We start from the raw sequence: 17,575 nt of genomic DNA on the forward strand, positions 1-17,575 counted from the left end.
CTATTTCTTATGTTCTTATGTTCTTATGAAGACTGAGCAAGTAAATGCATTCCTGGAAAAAGGCTTTAGATTCCTGGAACATTGGGATCAGTTCTAACTGGATTCAAAGTCCATACATATAAATGCACAAAGACTGTTCAATAAGATTATTGAGCTGCAGATGCAGATAGCTATGTAGGAACATGAGGCTTTTTTTTACTCATTCATGGGACATGGGCATCGCTGACTGGCCAGCATTTATTGCCCATCCCTAGTTACCCTTGAGAAGGGCAGGTCAATAACCTTATTGTACACACTCTGTGCATTTATATGCATAGATTGTAAATGCACTGAGCAGGTTCAATAAGGTTGTTGACTGCAAACACAGAAAGCCATGTAGGAACATGAGGTTGTGGTTATAACAGGCCTGGTTCAACAAAGGGCAGGAATGGGTTCTAAATATTTTTGGATACAAGGTGTTCAGGAAAAAGAAGAAAGAAAAGAAAGGCAGGGGGTGGCAGTATTGATTGAGAATATTAAGAGAAGGATGATGGAGAGGGAGGATGTCCTAGTGGGGCCAGAAGCAGAACTGATTTGGTTAGAGTTAAAAAACAGTAGAGCTACCAATACACCTTTGAATGTATTCTACAGGATACCAATTGGCGAGAAAGATATAGTGGGACAAATTTATTGAGAGTTGCAAAATGTAATGATAATGGGATTTAATTATACAAACATACAAGTTAGGAGCAGCATTTGATCATTTGACCCATTCAGCCACTTCGCTACTCAGTAAAATCATTGCTGATCTAATTGTGGCCTCAACTCCACATTCCCACCCACCCATGATGACTTTTGACTCCTTTGTTGGTCAAGAATCTACCTACATTTACCTCAAAAATATTTTGTGAAGCCGCCTCCACCACTTTCTGGAAAGATCTATTCCAAAGACTCAAACCTTAGAGAAAACAATTCTCCTCATCTTGGTCTGAAATGGGAGACCCCCTCTTTTCAAACTATGTTCCCAGGTTCTCATTTCTGTCAGCATCCATGCTGTCAAGTTACCTCAGGATCTTATATGTTTCATTGAGATCATCTCTCAATCTTCTAAACTCCCAACAGATACAGGGCCAGCCTGTCCAAACTTTCCAAGATAAACCCCCATCCTAGATACCAGTTGAGTGAATGTTCTCTGAACTGCTTTTAATGCAGTTATATCCTTTCTTAAATGAGGAGACCAAAACTGTACACTGTACACAGATGTGGTCTCATTGATACCCTGTACAACTGAAGCAAAACATCCCTAATTTATATTCCATTCCTCTTGCAATAAATAACAACATTCCATTTACCTTCCTGATCACTTGCTGTGTCTGCATACTAACTTTTTTTGATTCATGAACCAAGACATTTAAATCCCTCTGTATCTCAAAGTTCTGCAATCTTACTCCATTTAAATAATACAGTGCTTTTCTAATCTTCTTGACAAAGTGAACAAGTCCATACTTTCCCACATGATTCTCCAACTGCCAAATTTTTGCCCACCACTTAATGTATTTATATGCCATTACAAGCTCCTTGTGCACTCTTCAAAACTTTCCTACTTACCTTTGTGTCATCAGCAAATTTAACAACTATATCTTTGATCCCTTCATCCAGGTTACTGATATAAATTGTAAATAGCTGAGGCTCCAACACTGATCCCTGTGGCACGCCTAGAAATGACAAACCTAGAAATGACTTGTTTATGCCTCCTCTCTTATTTCCTGTTAGCTAACCAACCCTCTATCCATGTCAATATGTTACCCCCTACACCATGAAGTCTTATCTTACATAGCAACCTTTGATACGGCACCTTGTCAAACGCCTTCTGGAAATCTAAGTACACTATATCTACAGGTTCCTCTTTATCCATGGTACGTGTTACCTCCTTAAAAAACTCTAATAAATTATTCAAACATGATTTCCCTTTCACAAAACAATGTTGACTCTGCCTGATTGCACTGAGATCTTCTAAGCATCCCACTATAACCTCCATAATAATAGATTCCAGCAATTTCCCAACAAAAGCTGTCAAGCTAACTAGAATAAAAGAGAAAATGCTGGAAATGCTCAGTAGGTTCAGCAGCATCTATGAAGAGTGAAGCAGAGTTAATAGCTGAGTCTGACTCAGACTCAGAAGAGTCTGACTCTTCTTCGGAGCCATACTGAGTCATGATGACTCAAAACATCAACTCCTTCTTTCTGTCTCCCTCATTTCCTGAATAGAGGAGTTATATTTGCTATTCTCCAATCTAATGGGACTTTCCACAATCGAGACACTTTGGAAAGTTAAAACCAATGTGTCTACTATCTTAGCAGCCATTTCATTTAAAAACGTTGGATGAAGTCCATTAGATCTGGGAGTTGTAAACTTTCTTTGCCAGGTGTACGTAATTGTTTTCAATTCCTCACTCCCTTTCTTCTCTTGATCACACTTATTTCTGGGTTGTTATTTGTATTCTCTACACAGAAGACAGTTTCTGTTCAGGTCATATGCCATTTCCTTATTCTTCATGATTAGTTCCCCAGAGTGTCTTTCCAGAGGGCCACCACTCATTTTGCTTACTCCTTTCCTGTTTAATTACCTGTAGAAATCTTACTACCTGTTCTTATATTCTATTTCTAGTATATATTGAGATTGACGTGGTTAGTAAAATGTAAAGGGAAGTGAGGGGGAAGTATTCCCGAAGGGCGTTCTAGAGAATTTTCTGGATTAATATGTTTATTTTCTAACAATAAAGGAGGTGTTGCTGCTTCAGATTCTGGCAAATGAGGTGGATCAATTGGATCAAATGTCAGCAGGGAAACATTTAGGGACAGAGATCACAGTTTCATAGATTAGCTATGGAAAAGGACAATGATTAATCCAGGGTAAAAATAATTAATTGGATTGGCAGAGAGCTAGTTTCAACTGGGTGAGAACAGATTGGTTCAAACTGAGATTAAAGATAGGCAGGCAAAAGTGTGATGAAACGGTAGACTGCCTTTAAAAAGCAGATACTTCGTGTATAGCTGAGGTACATTCCTACAAAGAGAAAAAGTAGGACAAACAAAGCCAGAGCTTGCTCAAAGATCAAAGGAATTACAAATAAAATGAAGCAGAAAAAGGGGTTTTTGACAGATGTCAGGTTGACAACACAAGTGAGAATCAGGCAGAATACTGAAATTTTAGAAGAGAAGTGAGACAGAAGGGGCAGAGGGACAAAGTGAGAGTGTCAGAAGAGGCTGGCAGCTAAGAATCCGTATGTCTTTGATCAGCATACAGAAGAGTACTAACCAGAGGTATGTGGATAAGCTGTGGGTCCCGGGGAGAGAGAACGCTGTGGGTCTCGGGGAGAGAGAACGCTGTGGGTCCCGGGGAGAGAGAACGCTGTGGGTCCCGGGGAGAGAGAACGCTGTGGGTCCCGGGGAGAGAGAACGCTGTGGGTCCCGGGGAGAGAGAACGCTGTGGGTCCCGGGGAGAGAGAACGCTGTGGGTCCCGGGGAGAGAGAACACGGTGGGTCCCGGGGAGGGAGAACGCTGTGGGTCCCGGGGAGAGAGAACACGGTGGGTCCCGGGGAGAGAGAACGCTGTGGGTCCCGGGGAGAGAGAACGCTGTGGGTCCCGGGGAGAGAGAACACGGTGGGTCCCGGGGAGAGAGAACACAGTGGGTCCCGGGGAGAGAACACGGTGGGTCTCGGGCAGAGAACGCTGTGGGTCCCGGGGAGAGAACACACTGTGGGGTCCGGGAAGACAATGATCCTGTGGGGTCCGGGGAAAGTGTGACACTGTCCCAGCGAGAGAGAATGCTGTGGGTCCTGGGGAGAGAGAACGCTGTGGGTCCCGGACAGAGAGAACGTTGGGGTCCCGGGGAGAGAGGATGTTGTGGGTCCCAGACTGAGAGAATGTTGGGGTCCTGGAGAGAGAAAACGTTGGGGTCCCGGGGAGAGAGAACGTTGGGGTCCTGGGGAGAGAGAACGTTGTGGGCCCCAGGGAGAGAGAACGTTGTGGGTCCCGGGGAGAGAGAACGCTGTGGGTCCTGGGGAGAGAGAACACGGTGGGTCCCAGGGAGGGAGAACGCTGTGGGTCCCGGGGAGAGAGAACGCTGTGGGTCCTGGAGAGAGAGAACGTTGGGGGTCCCGGTGAGAGAGAACGTTGTGGGTCCCAGGGAGAGAACACGGTGGGTCTTGGGGAGAGAGAACACACTGCGGGGTCCGGGAAGACAATGATCCTGTGGGGTCCGGGGAGAGTGTGACACTGTCCCAGGGAGAGAGAACGCTGTCGGTCCTGGGGAGAGAGAACGCTGTGGGTCCAGGAGAGAGAGAACGTTGGGGTCCCGGGGACAGAGGACGTTATGGGTCCCAGACAGTGAGAACATTGCGGTCCCGGAGAGAGAGAACGTTGGGGTCCCGGGAGAGAGAACGTTGTGGGATCCCGGGGACAGAGAATGCTGTGGGTCCCGGGGAGAGAGAACGTTGTGGGATCCCGGGGACAGAGAATGCTGTGGGTCCCGGGGAGAGAGAACGCTGTGGGTCCCGGGGAGAGAGAACGCTGTGGGTCCCGGGGAGAGAGAACACGGTGGGTCCCGGGGAGAGAGAACGTCGGGGTCCCGGGGAGAGAAGATGTTGTGGGTCCCAGACTGAGAGAACGTTGGGGTCCCGGAGAGAGAAAACGTTGGGGTCCCGGGGAGAGAGAACGTTGTGGGTCCAGGAGAGAGAGAATGCTGTGGGTCCCGGGGAGAGAGAACGCTCTGGGTCCAGGAGAGAGAGAACGTTGGGGTCCCGGGGAGAGAGAACACTGTGGGATCCCGGGGAGAGAGAGCGTTGGGGTCCTGGGGACAGAGGACGTTATGGATCCCAGACAGAGAGAACATTGCGGTCCCGGAGAGAGAGAAAATTGGGGTCCCGGAGAGAGAGAACGTTGGGGTCCCGGAGAGAGAGAACGTTGGGGTCCCGGGGAGAGAGGACATTGTGGGTCCCGGAGAGAGAGAACGCTGTGGGTCCCGGGGAGAGAGAACGTTGGGGTCCCGGAGAGAGAGCAAATTGGGGTCCCGGAGAGAGAGAACGTTGGGGTCCCGGAGAGAGAGCAAATTGGGGTCCCGGAGAGAGAGAATGCTGTGGGTCCCGGGGAGAGAGTGATACTGTGGGTCCTGGGGAGACAGAACGTTGTGGGATCCCGGGGACAGAGAACGCTGTGGGTCCCGGGGAGAGAGGACATTGTGGGTCCTGGGGAGACAGAACGTTGTGGGATCCCGGGGACAGAGAACGCTGTGGGTCCCAGGGAGAGAGAACGTTGTGGGTCCCGGAGAGAGAGAACGTTGTGGGTCCCGGAGAGAGAGAACGTTGGGGGTCCCGGAGAGAGAGAACGTTGGGGGTCCCGGAGAGAGAGAACGTTGGGGGTCCCGGAGAGAGAGAACGTTGGGGGTCCCGGAGAGAGAACACTGTGGGTCCCGGAGAGAGAGAACGTTGTGGGTCCCAGGGAGAGAGAACGCTGTGGGTCCCGGGGAGAGAGAACGCTGTGGGTCCCGGACAGAGAGAACGTTGGGGTCCCGGGGAGAGAAGATGTTGTGGGTCCCAGACTGAGAGAACGTTGGGGTCCTGGAGAGAGAAAACGTTGGGGTCCCGGGGAGAGAGAACGTTGTGGGTCCTGGAGAGAGAGGACGTTGGGGTCCCGGGGAGAGAGAACACGGTGGGTCCTGGAGAGAGAGAACGCTGTGGGTCCCAGGGAGAGAGAACACTGTGGGTCCCGGGGAGAGAGAACACTGTGGGTCCCAGGGAGAGAGAACGCTGTGGGTCCCAGGGAGAGAGAACGCTGTGGGTCCCGGGGAGAGAGAACATGGTGGGTCCCGGGGAGAGAGAACACTGTGGGTCCCAGGGAGAGAGAACGCTGTGGGTCCCGGGGAGAGAGAACATGGTGGGTCCCGGGGAGAGAGAACACTGTGGGTCCCAGGGAGAGAGAACGCTGTGGGTCCCGGGGAGAGAGAACACTGTGGGTCCTGGAGAGAGAGAACGTTGGGGGTCCCGGGGAGAGAGAACGCTGTGGGTCCCGGGGAGAGAGAACACTGTGGGTCCTGGAGAGAGAGAACGTTGGGGGTCCCAGGGAGAGAGAACGCTGTGGGATCCCGGGGAGAGAGGACGTTGTGGGTCCCAGACAGAGAGAACGTTGGGGTCCCGGAGAGAGAGAACGTTGGGGTCCCGGGGAGAGAGAACGTTGGGGTCCCGGGGAGAGAGAACGTTGGGGTCCCGGGGAGAGAGAACGTTGGGGTCCCGGGGAGAGAGAACGTTGTGGGTCCCGGAGAGAGAGAACGTTGGGGTCCCGGGGAGAGAGAACGTTGGGGTCCCGGGGAGAGAGAACGTTGGGGTCCCGGGGAGAGAGAACGTTGGGGTCCCGGGGAGAGAGAACGTTGGGGTCCCGGGGAGAGAGAACGTTGGGGTCCCGGGGAGAGAGAACGTTGGGGTCCCGGGGAGAGAGGACGTTGTGGGTCCCGGAGAGAGAGAACGCTGTGGGTCCCGGGGAGAGAGTGATACTGTGGGTCCCGGGGAGACAGAACGTTGTGGGATCCCGGGGACAGAGAACGCTGTGGGTCCCGGGGAGAGAGGACATTGTGGGTCCCAGAGCGAGAGAACGTTGGGATCCCGGGGAGAGAGAACATTGTGGGTCCCGGGGAGAGAGAACGTTGTGGGTCCCGAAGAGAGAGGACGCTGTGGGTCCCAGGGAGAGAGAACGCTGTGGGTCCCGGAGAGAGAGAAAACGCTGTGGGTCCCGGGGAGAGAGAACACGGTGGGTCTCGGGGAGAGAGAACACACTACGGGGTCCGGGAAGACAATGATCCTGTGGGGTCCGGGGAGAGTGTGACACTGTCCCAGGGAGAGAGAATGCTGTGTGGTCTGGGAAGACAGTGATCCTCTGGGGTCCGGGGAGAGTGTGATACTGTCCCAGGGAGAGAGAATGATGTGGGTCCCGGGGAGAGAGAACGCTGTGGGTCCCGGGGAAAAGGAACGCTGTGGGATCCCGGGGAAAAGGAACGCTGTGGGATCCTGGGGAGAGAGAACGCTGTGGGTCCCGGGGAGAGAACACGGTGGGTCCCGGGGAGAGAACACGGTGGGTCCCGGGGAGAGAACACGGTGGGTCCCGGGGAGAGAACACGGTGGGTCCCGGGGAGAGAACACGGTGGGTCCCGGGGAGAGAACACGGTGGGTCCCGGGGAGAGAACACGGTGGGTCCCGGGGAGAGAACACAGTGGGTTCCGGGGAGAGAACACGGTGGGTCTCAGGGAGAGGGAACACACTGCGGGGTCCGGGAAGACAATGATCCTGTGGGTTCCGGGGAGAGTTGATACTGTCCCAGGGAGAGAGAATGCTGTGGGTCCCGGGGAGAGAGAATGCTGTGGGTCCCGGGGAAAAGGAACGCTGTGGGATCCCGGGGAAAAGGAACGCTGTGGGATCCAGGGGAGAGAGAACGCTTTGGGTCCCGGGGAGAGAGAACGCTATGTGATACTGGGGAGAGAGAACGCTGTGGGTCCCAGAGAGAGAGAACGCTGTGTGATCCCGGGGAGATAGAACTCTGTGGGTCCCAGGGAGAGAGAACGCTGTGGGATCCTGGGGAGGGAGAACGCTATGATATTCCGGTGAGAGAGAGCGTTGGGCTCCCGGGGAGAGAGGACGTTGTGGGACCCGGAGAGAGAGAACGTTGGGGTCCCGGGGAGAGGGAACGCTGTGGGATCCTGGGGAGGGAGAACGCTATGATATTCCGGTGAGAGAGAGTGTTGGGCTCCCGGGGAGAGAGGACATTGTGGGACCCGGAGAGAGAGAACGTTGGGGTCCCAGGGAGAGAGAACGCTGTGGGATCCCGGGGAGAGAGAACACTGTGGGTCCTGGGGAGAGAGAACGCTGTGGGATCCCAGGGAGAGAGAACACTGTGGGATCCCGGGGAGAGAGAACGCTGTGGGATCCCGGGGAGAGAGAGCGCTGTGGGATCCCAGGGAGAGAGAACGCTGTGTGATCCCGGGGAGAGAGAACGTTGTGGGATCCCGGGGAGAGAGAGCGTTGTGGGATCCCGGGGAGAGAGAGCGCTGTGGGATCCCGGGGAGAGAGAGTGCTGTGGGATCCCGGGGAGAGAGAGCGCTGTGGGATCCCGGGGAGGGAGAACGCTGTGATATTCCGGGGAGAGAGAACACTGTGATATTCCGGGGAGAGAGAACGCTGTGATATTCCGGGGAGAGAGAGCGTTGGGGTCCCAGGGAGAGAGAACGCTGTGGGATCCCGGGGAAGGGAGAACGCTGTGATATTCCGGGGAGAGAGAACGCTGTGATATTCCGGGGAGAGAGAACGCTGTGATATTCCGGGGAGAGAGAACGCTGTGATATTCCGGGGAGAGAGAGCATTGGGGTCCCAGAGGGAGAGAACGTTGGGGTCCCGGGGAGAGAGAACGTTGGGGTCCCGGAGAGAGAGAACGTTTGGGGTCCCGGGGAGAGAACATGGTGGGTGTCGGGGAGAGAACACGGTAGGTCTCGGGGAGAGAACACGGTGGGTCTTGGGGAGAGAACACCGTGGGTCCCAGGGAGAGAACACGGTGGGTCCCAGGGAGAGAACACGGTGGGTCTTGGGGAGAGAGAACACACTGTGGGGTCCGGGAAGACAATGATCCTGTGGGGTCCGGGGAGAGTGTGACACTGTCCCAGGGAGAGAGAATGCTGTGTGGTCCAGGAACACAGTGATCCTCTGGGGTCCGGGGAGAGTGTGATACTGTCCCAGGGAGAAAGAATGATGTGGGTCCCGGGGAGAGAGAACGCTGTGGGATCCCGGGGAGAGAGAACAGTGTGGGATCCCGGGGAGAGAGAACACTGTGGGATCCCGGGGAGAGAGAACGCTGTGGGATCCCGGGGAGAGAGAACGCTGTGGGATCCCGGGGAGAGAGAATGCTGTGGGTCCCAGGGAGAGAGAACGCTGTGGGTCCCAGGGAGAGAGAACGCTGTGTGATCCCGGGGAGAGAGAACGCTGTGGGTCCCAGGGAGAGAGAACGTTGGGGTCCCGGAGAGAGACCGTTGAGAATCCTGGAGAGAGAGAACGTTGGGGGTCCCGGGGAGAGAGAACGCTTTGGGTCCTGGAGAGAGAGAATGCTGTGGGTCCTGGAGAGAGAGAACACTGTGGGTCCCGGAGAGAGAGAACGCTGTGGGATCCCGGGGAGGGAGAACGCTGTGATATTCCGGAGAGAGAGAACGTTGGAGTCCCGGGGAGAGAGAACGGTGGGGTCTCGGAGACAGAGAACGTTGGGGGTCCCAGGGAGAGAGAATGCTGTGGGATCCCGGGGAGAGAGGACGTTGGGGTCCAGGGGAGAGAGAACGTTGGGGGTCCCAGGGAAAGAGAATGCTGTGGGATCCCGGGGAGAGAGGACGTTGGGGTCCCGGGGAGAGAGGACGTTGGGGTCCAGGGGAGAGAGAACGTTGGGGTCCCGGGGAGAGAGGACGTTGTGGGTCCTGGGGAGAGAGAACGTTGGGGTCCTGGGGAGAGAGAACGTTGGGGTCCCGGGACAGAGAACGCTGTGGGTCCTGGGGAGAGAGTGATATTGTGGGTCCCGGGGAGAGAGAACGTTGTGGGATCCCGGGGAGAGAGAACGCTGTGGGTCCCGGAGAGAGAGAACGTTGGGGTCCTGGGGAGAGAGAACGTTGTGGGATCCTGAGGAGGGAGAACGCTGTGGGATCCCGGGGAGGGAGAACGCTGTGATATTCCGGGGAGAGAGAACGTTGTCATATTCCTGGGAGGGAGAGCGTTGGGGTCCTGGGAGAAAGTGACACTGTGGGTCCTAGGGAGAGAGAACACTGTGGGATCCCGGGGAGAGAGAACGTTGTGGGATCCCGGGGAGAGAGAGCGCTGTGGGATCCCGGGGAGAGGGAACGCTGTGGGATCCCGGGGAGAGGGAACGCTGTGGGATCCCGGGGAGAGAGAACACTGTGGGATACCGGGGAGAGAGAACGCTGTGGGATCCCGGGGAGAGGGAACGCTGTGGGATCCCGGGGAGAGGGAACGCTGTGGGATCCCGGGGAGAGAGAACGCTGTGGGATCCCGGGGAGAGAGAACGCTATGGGATCCCGGGTAGAGAGAACGCTATGGGATCCCGGGGAGAGAGAAATGCTGTGATATTCCGGGGAGAGAGAGCATTGGGGTCCCAGGGAGAGAGAACGCTGTGGGATCCCGGGGACAGAGAATGCTATGGGATTCCGGGGAGAGAGAACCCTGTGGGTCCCGGGGAGAGAGAACGCTGTGGGATCCTGGGGAGAGAGAACGCTGTGATATTCCGGGGAGGGAGAACGCTGTGATATTCCGGGGAGAGAGAACGCTGTGATATTCCGGGGAGAGAGAACGCTGTGAGATTCCGGGGAGAGAGAACGCTGTGATATTCCGGGGAGAGAGAACGCTGTGATATTCCGGGGAGAGAGTGCGTTGGTGTCCCAGGGAGAGAGAACGCTGTGGGATCCCGGGGGAGGGAGAACGCTGTGATATTCCGGGGAGAGAGAGCGTTGGGGTCCCAGGGAGAGAGAACGCTGTGGGATCCGGGGGAGGGAGAACGCTGTGATATTCCGGGGAGAGAGAACGCTGTGATATTCCGGGGAGAGAGAGCGTTGGGGTCCCAGGGAGAGATAACGCTGTGGGATCCCGGGGGAGGGAGAACGCTGTGATATTCTGGGGAGAGAGAACGCTGTGATATTCCGGGGAGAGAGAATGCTGTGATATTCCGGGGAGAGAGAGCGTTGGGGTCCCAGAGAGAGAGAACGTTGGGGTCCCGGGGAGAGAGAACGTTGGGGTCCCAGAGAGAGAGAACGTTGGGGTCCCGGGAGAGAGAACGTTGGGGTCCCGGAGAGAGAGAACATTTGGGGTCCCGGGAAGAGAACATGGTGGGTGTCGGGGAGAGAACACGGTAGGTCTCAGGGAGAGAGAACGCTGTGATATTCCGGGGAGAGAGAACGTTGGGGTCCCGGACAGAGAGAACGTTGTGTGTCCCGGAGAGAGAGAACGTTGGGGTCCCGGGGAGAGAGAACGTTGGGGTCCCGGAGAGAGAGAACGTTGTGTGTCCCGGAGAGAGAGAACGTTGGGGTCCCGGGGAGAGAGAACGTTGGGGTCCTGGGGAGAGAGAACGCTGTGGGTCCCGGGAGAGAGTGAAACTGTGGGTCCCGGGGAGAGAAAACGCTGTGGGATCCCGGGGAGAGAGAACGCTGTGGGATCCCGGGGAGAGAGGGTGCTGTGGGATCCTGGGGAGAGAGAACGCTGTGGGATCCCTGGGAGAAAGGGCGCTGTGGGATCGCGGGTGAGAGGGCGCTGTGGGATCCCAGGGAGAGAGAGCACTGTGGGATCCTGGGGAGACGGAGAGAACGCTGTGGGTCTCGGGAGAGAGAACGCTCTGGGTCCCAGGGACAGAGAACACTGTGGGTCCCAGGGAGAGAGAACACTGTGGGTCCCAGGGAGAGAGAACACTGTGGGTCCCAGGGAGAGAGAACGCTGTGGGTCTCGGGAGAGAGAACGCTCTGGGTCCCTGGGAGAGAGAACACTGTGGGTCCCAGGGAGAGAGAACACTGTGGGTCCCAGGGAGTGAGAACACTGTGGGTCCCAGGGAGAGAGAACACTGTGGGTCCCAGGGAGTGAGAACGCTGTGGGTCTCGGGAGAGAGAACGCTCTGGGTCCCAGGGAGAGAGAACACTGTGGGTCCCAGGGAGAGAGAACACTATGGGTCCCAGGGAGAGAGAACACTGTGGGTCCCAGTGAGAGAGAATGCTCTGGGTCCCAGGGAGAGAGAACACTGTGGGTCCCGGGGAGAGAGGACGCTGTGGGTCCCGGGGAGAGAGGACGCTGTGGGTCCCGGGGAGAGAGAGCAATGCTGTAGGGTCTGGCATTGGACTGCTGGGCCTGGGCTGCGAGATGAGGCCCACTGCAGGAGGTGTGTGAAACTGGGACTTTGTTTGAAAAAGAAAGAATCTGTTCAAGAGACTGTGTGTGTGTGTGTGTGTGTGTGTGTGTTTGTGTGTGTGTGTGAGGCCAACATTTATCGCCCTAATTTCCCTTGAGATGGTGGTGATCTCCTGTTTTCTTGAGCTGCTACATTCCCACAGTGCTGTTAGGGAGACGGTTCCAGGGTATGCCCACAGTGCTGTTAGGGAGATTTTGATAGAAAACCCACAAGCTTTTGGGGTTTGCCCCTTCGTCAGGTGAGTGGAGAGTTCTGGTCTCAGACAGAGCATATAACAGCACACATAGTTTTCAGAATACTGATTAGAATGCGAGTCTTTACAGGTAACCTGCTATTTAAGTCTTAAAGATGCAGACAATGTAAGTGGAAAGAGCATTAGGCATAGGTTAAAGAGATGTGTATTGTCGCCAGACAGCACAGTAAGTGAGGTTTTGCGAACCCAGGCAAGTCACGGGGGTTACAGATAGTGTGACATGAACCCAAGACTTCACCTTCAACAACCAGTTCTTCATTCAGACACACGGAACAGTCATGGGGACCAAATTCGCACCTCAATATGCCAACATCTTCATGCATAGGCTCGAACAAGACTTCTTCACTGTACAGAACCTTCAACCGATGCTATACACTAGATACATTGATGACATTTTCTTTCCTTGGACTCATGGTGAACAATCACTGAAACAACTATATGTTGACATCAACAAGTTCCATCCCACCATCAGGTTCACCATGGACTATTCTCCAGAATCGGTTGCATTCTTGGACACATGCATCTCCATCAAGGATGGTCATCTCAGCACCTCACTGTACCACAAGCCCACAGACAACCTCACAATGCTCCACTTCTCCAGCTTGCACCCTAAGCACGTTAAAGAAGCCATCCCCTATGGACAAGCCCTCTGTATACACAGGATCTGCTCAGATGAGGAGGATCACAACAGACACCTCCAGATGCTGAAAGTTGCCCTCAGAAGAACAGAATATGGCGCTTGACTCATTGATCGACAGTTCCAACGTGCCACAGCGAGAAACCATACCAATCTCCTCAAAAGACAAACATAGGACATGGTGGACAGAGCACCCTTTGTCGTCCAGTATTTCCCCGGAGCGGAGAAGCTACGACACCTTCTCTGGAGTCTTCAACATATCATTGATGAGGACGAACATCTCGCCAGGGCCATCCCCACACCCCCACTTCTTGCCTTCAAATAACCGCACAACCTCAAACAGACCATTGTCCACAGCAAACCACCCAGTCTTCAGGAGAACAGTAACCACAACACCACACAACCCTACCACAGCAACCTCTGCAAGGCATGCCGGATCATTGACACGGGTCCCATCATCTCACACGAGAACACCATCCACTAAGTACACGGCACATACTCTTGCAACTCGGCCAACATTGTCTACGTCATAGGCTGCAGGGAAGGATGTCCTGAAGCATGGTACGTTGGGGAGACCATACAGACGCTACGACAACAGATGAATGAACATCACTCGACAATCACCAGGCTGTTCCTGTTGGCGAACACTTCAGCGGTCACGGGCATTTGGCCTCTGATCTTCGGGTAAGCATTCTCCAAGGCGGCCTTTGCGACACACGACAGAACAGAGTCGCTGAGCAGAGACTGATAGCCAAGTTCCGCACATATGAGGATGGTCTCAACCGGGATCTTGGGTTCATGTCGCACTATCTGTAACACCCATGACTTGCCTGCATTTGCAAAACCTCACTTATTGTACTGTCTGGAGACAATACACATCTCTTTATCCTATGCCTAATGCTCTTTCCACTTACATTGTCTGCATCTTTAAGACTTGAAAAGCAGGTAAGCTGTAAAGACTCGCATTCTAATAAGTAATCTGTAAACAGTGTGTGCTGTTATATGCTCTGTCTGAGACCAGAACTCTCCACTCACCTGACAAAGGGGCAAACCCCGAAAGCTTGTGGATTTACTATCAAATTAACTGGTTGGACTTTAACCTGGTGTTGTGAGACTTCTTACTGTGTTTACCCCAGTCCAACGCCGGCATCTCCACATCAGGGAGATTTTGACCCAGTGATGGTGAAGGAACATATCTGCTGCCATTGTCCTTCTAGATGGTGGTGGTCGTAGGTTTGGAAGTTGCTGTCTAAGGCACCTTGGTGAGTTCTTTCATTGCATTTTGTAGATAGTACACAGTGCTGCTAATGTGCATCAGTGGTCAAGGGACTGAATGTTCGTGGATGGAGTGTCCATCAAGTGAGTTGCTTTGCTCCGTATGGTGACAAACCTCTTGAGTGCTGTTGGAGCTGCAATCATCCAGGTAAGGGAAGAGTATATCATCACACAACTCAATAGTGCCTTGTAGGCTCTGGACAGACTTTGGGAGTCAGGAGGTGAGTTACTTGCTGCATGATTCCAAGTCACTGACCTGCTTTTGTAGCCACAGTATTTTTGTGACTAGTCCAGTTCAATTTCTGGTCAATAATAACCTCCAGGATGTTGACAGTGGAGGATTCAGTGATGGTAATGCCACTAATATCAATGATGGTTAAATTCTCTCTTGCTGGAGGCGGCCCTTGACTGGTACTTGTGTGGTGTGAATATTACTTGCCATTTATAAACTCAAGGCTGAAATGAAATCAGAAGTTGAGTATCCTGGCAAAACCCAAGCTGAGCGCCAGTGAGCAGGTCATAGGTAAGCAAATGTAGTTTGATAGCAATGTCGATGACCTCTTCCATCACTTTATTAGAGAGACCGATGGGACGATAATTGGTTGGGTTTGTCCTGTTTCTTGTCTACAGGACATACCTGGGCAATTTTCCACATTGCTGGGTAGATGCCTATGGTTGTAGCTGTACCAGAATAGCTTGGCTAAGGATACGGTAAGTTCTAGAGCATAAGTCTTCATTACTATTGTGGAATATTATCAGGACCCATAGCCTTTGCAGTGTTTGGTACCTTTAGCCATTTGTTGATATCACATGGAGTAAATCAAATTGGCTGAAGACAGACAGCTACGATACTGAGGACATCTGTAGGATCATCCTACTTGGCACTTCTGGTCGAGGATTGTGGCAAATTCTTTATATTTTGCAGTGATGTGCTGGGCTCCTCCATCACTGAAGATGGAGTTACTTGTGGAGGCTCCTCCTTAATGAGTTGTTTAATTGTCCATCACGTGCTGCTTCAGCAACGGGGCACAAAAGAAAGGCAACGTAGGAAAAAATGTTTGACACAGCAAGTGGTTCAGATCTGGAATGCACTGTCTGAACGTGGTGGAAACAGATTTAGTTGTTGACTTTCAAAGGGAATTGGATTCCTATCAAAGGACATAAAATTTGTAGGGCTTCGGGCAAAGGGTGCAGGAATGGAACCAGCCGAGTTGCTTTTGTAGAGAACTGGCAAGAACATGATGGGCCAAATGGCCTCCATTGCTGTAGCCATTCTCAGGGATTTTAACAAGTGCCAGAGTTAAACAACTTGATGCATGCACTTTTCAGATGGGTTGATGGGACAATAATAGGAGTTAACCGCCCTCTCCATCCCCAATCTGACCACTCAAGACAAGCTCAGCCTAAGATCAATTAATTCAGCAGAAACCAAGGAGAAAACCTTGGAACTTTCTATATTTAGATAAAAAACAAAAGAAAACAACAACTATACAGTAAAAACTGATAAAAATAAGCATCTTTAGAAAATATTAATGCATTCACATTTTTAAAATACCATATTCCAAAAATGAAATGCTTTCTGAATCATCACAACAAAATAAAAATTCAAATTTAGTTAGCTGATATCAAAATAAGCTAAATAGTTTCAAATTGCTGCTTACCCAAATATGAAATTAACAATCAAATTGTATTGTCTTAAGGGAGCATTTCAAATCTGAATCTGTACATTGATTAACATGGTAAGCCTTGCAAATGAAAGGTCTACTTACTGAGTGGAGTGGTTAGTGCAGCAAGGTTGCTTATTAAGTCACTGCAAAACACAAAGCCATCACAACAGTTTCAATTTCTATCCTCAGTTTTGGTTGCTGGAATCAAGCCACAACATGAATTTGAAGCAGAAGTTAACACTGGGTAGAATACAGCAAAATAATAGGACAAATACAGGAAGGAGACATTTAACGCAATTCTTTCTCCTCAGGCTTTAATAATACGAATACCTCTCATAATCCACAAACCACAAGTGGCCCACCAGGTCATTAATAATGCTCCACTTTACTATCTAGCTGTCATCGCAATGCTCCATACTTTCATTTAGTTTACACTGTTTTATCAAAGCAACAGCTTCTGGCACAGGCACGAGTGCCCCTTCAAACGATTCCTAACTGGAGCTCGTCCACACCATATGAAATGCAGCTCTACAGCTATTACGCAGCTTCCTATTTATTACCTGCTCTTTTCAAGTGCAATCCTATTTCACAATATCTGCACCCAATTAAGTCAAAGTTTGCTTTTTTGGACATCTGCAAGTGCTTCCTGAATTCAGCACTGTTTATCTGATCCACGACAGTGGCATATTTCTTAAGTATCCATTTCCTTCCTGTGTACAAGATTTCCATGGCACAGTACTGAGAGATTAGCAAATGAAAAAGTGCATCACGCTGAATTAAGGAAGGAGTTTTACTAAATTTGTATCAACATTTTTCTTAGGCAGCAAATCTGGGCATTAAGTGGGGATCATCAGTGTGAACACAGACTAATCAAAGTTAAAAAGTCAGATTTGCTTTGATCCAACCCCCAAGATTCTCATTTGAACTATTTCAGGTTTGGAGGTTACTCTCACTTTCCTCTTGCTTATTTCCTACAATTTATAGCTCCAAGCCCAGCTAACAGTATTTCTTTAGCCCTATCAGAAGGCTCCCTGCCATTGTAGTGAACCATTGCCATGTGCATCTTGATCCACAATAACAAATGCACAAATTCTTTGAGCACATTATTTTACTTTTAATATTTTATTTCAAATAGTCTAATTGTTGTATACTAAAGTGGTCAGCTCACTTTAACAGTAAAGATAAAAGAATGAAAAGGTTGCCACACAGTGGGTTATTTAACCATGAATACTTTGGATAATAATTATTTTACTTTGTATTAATGCAATCAGTACAAGAATCTTTTAAGTAGACATTGCTTCCACTTAGGCAGAATCCATCATTCAGGAGTCTTTGCATTCACGTTCTCGAGAATCTGTTCACCACTTGGCCCAGGCACATCATCTGATAAAATTGGTTCTCCTTCAGCTTCTACAGATGCTGTTAGTTCAACTGGTGTAGAATCTGCATTCAACTTAATGATCATAGCTTCAAAGGTTCCCAAGCCTCAAGCATCAGATGTTGGTCTTTCAGGTACCGACTCTGCAAATTCTCTTTTTGAAGTGGGGATTTGATCTGTGTGCCTCCTCCAAAATCTCTCAGTTTTGGATAAACCCCTAATCTCTGCATCACCTTGCATCGAAAATACACCAAGTTTTAGTTCTTTGATCTCCGTAGACATCGGCTGGAATTTTATCTTTTCACTCTGCCCATCAATGGGTAGAGCTGTAAAATCATGCGACAGCTGAGAAATCAGGATCACGTCTGATTTTGTGGCTCTCGCGATCTTACGCAAGCTGGATTTC

The 17,575-nt window shown here is 51.6% G+C and overlaps 1 protein-coding gene across 1 annotated transcript in view; it reads right to left on the reverse strand.

The window, feature by feature from the left end:
- Window positions 1-17,575, reverse strand: part of sulf1 (sulfatase 1) — a 416,345-nt gene that overhangs the window by 225,546 nt on the left and 173,224 nt on the right. Inside the window, exon 4 of the mRNA XM_080194115.1 lies at window positions 15,894-15,934. The gene's annotated coding sequence lies outside the window, so the exon portion shown is untranslated. The remainder of the gene's footprint in view (window positions 1-15,893; window positions 15,935-17,575) is intronic.

This window comes from Carcharhinus amblyrhynchos, chromosome 8 (genome assembly GCF_965287045.1).
Source record: "Carcharhinus amblyrhynchos chromosome 8, sCarAmb.v2.hapA, whole genome shotgun sequence".
NCBI lineage: Eukaryota > Metazoa > Chordata > Chondrichthyes > Carcharhiniformes > Carcharhinidae > Carcharhinus > Carcharhinus amblyrhynchos.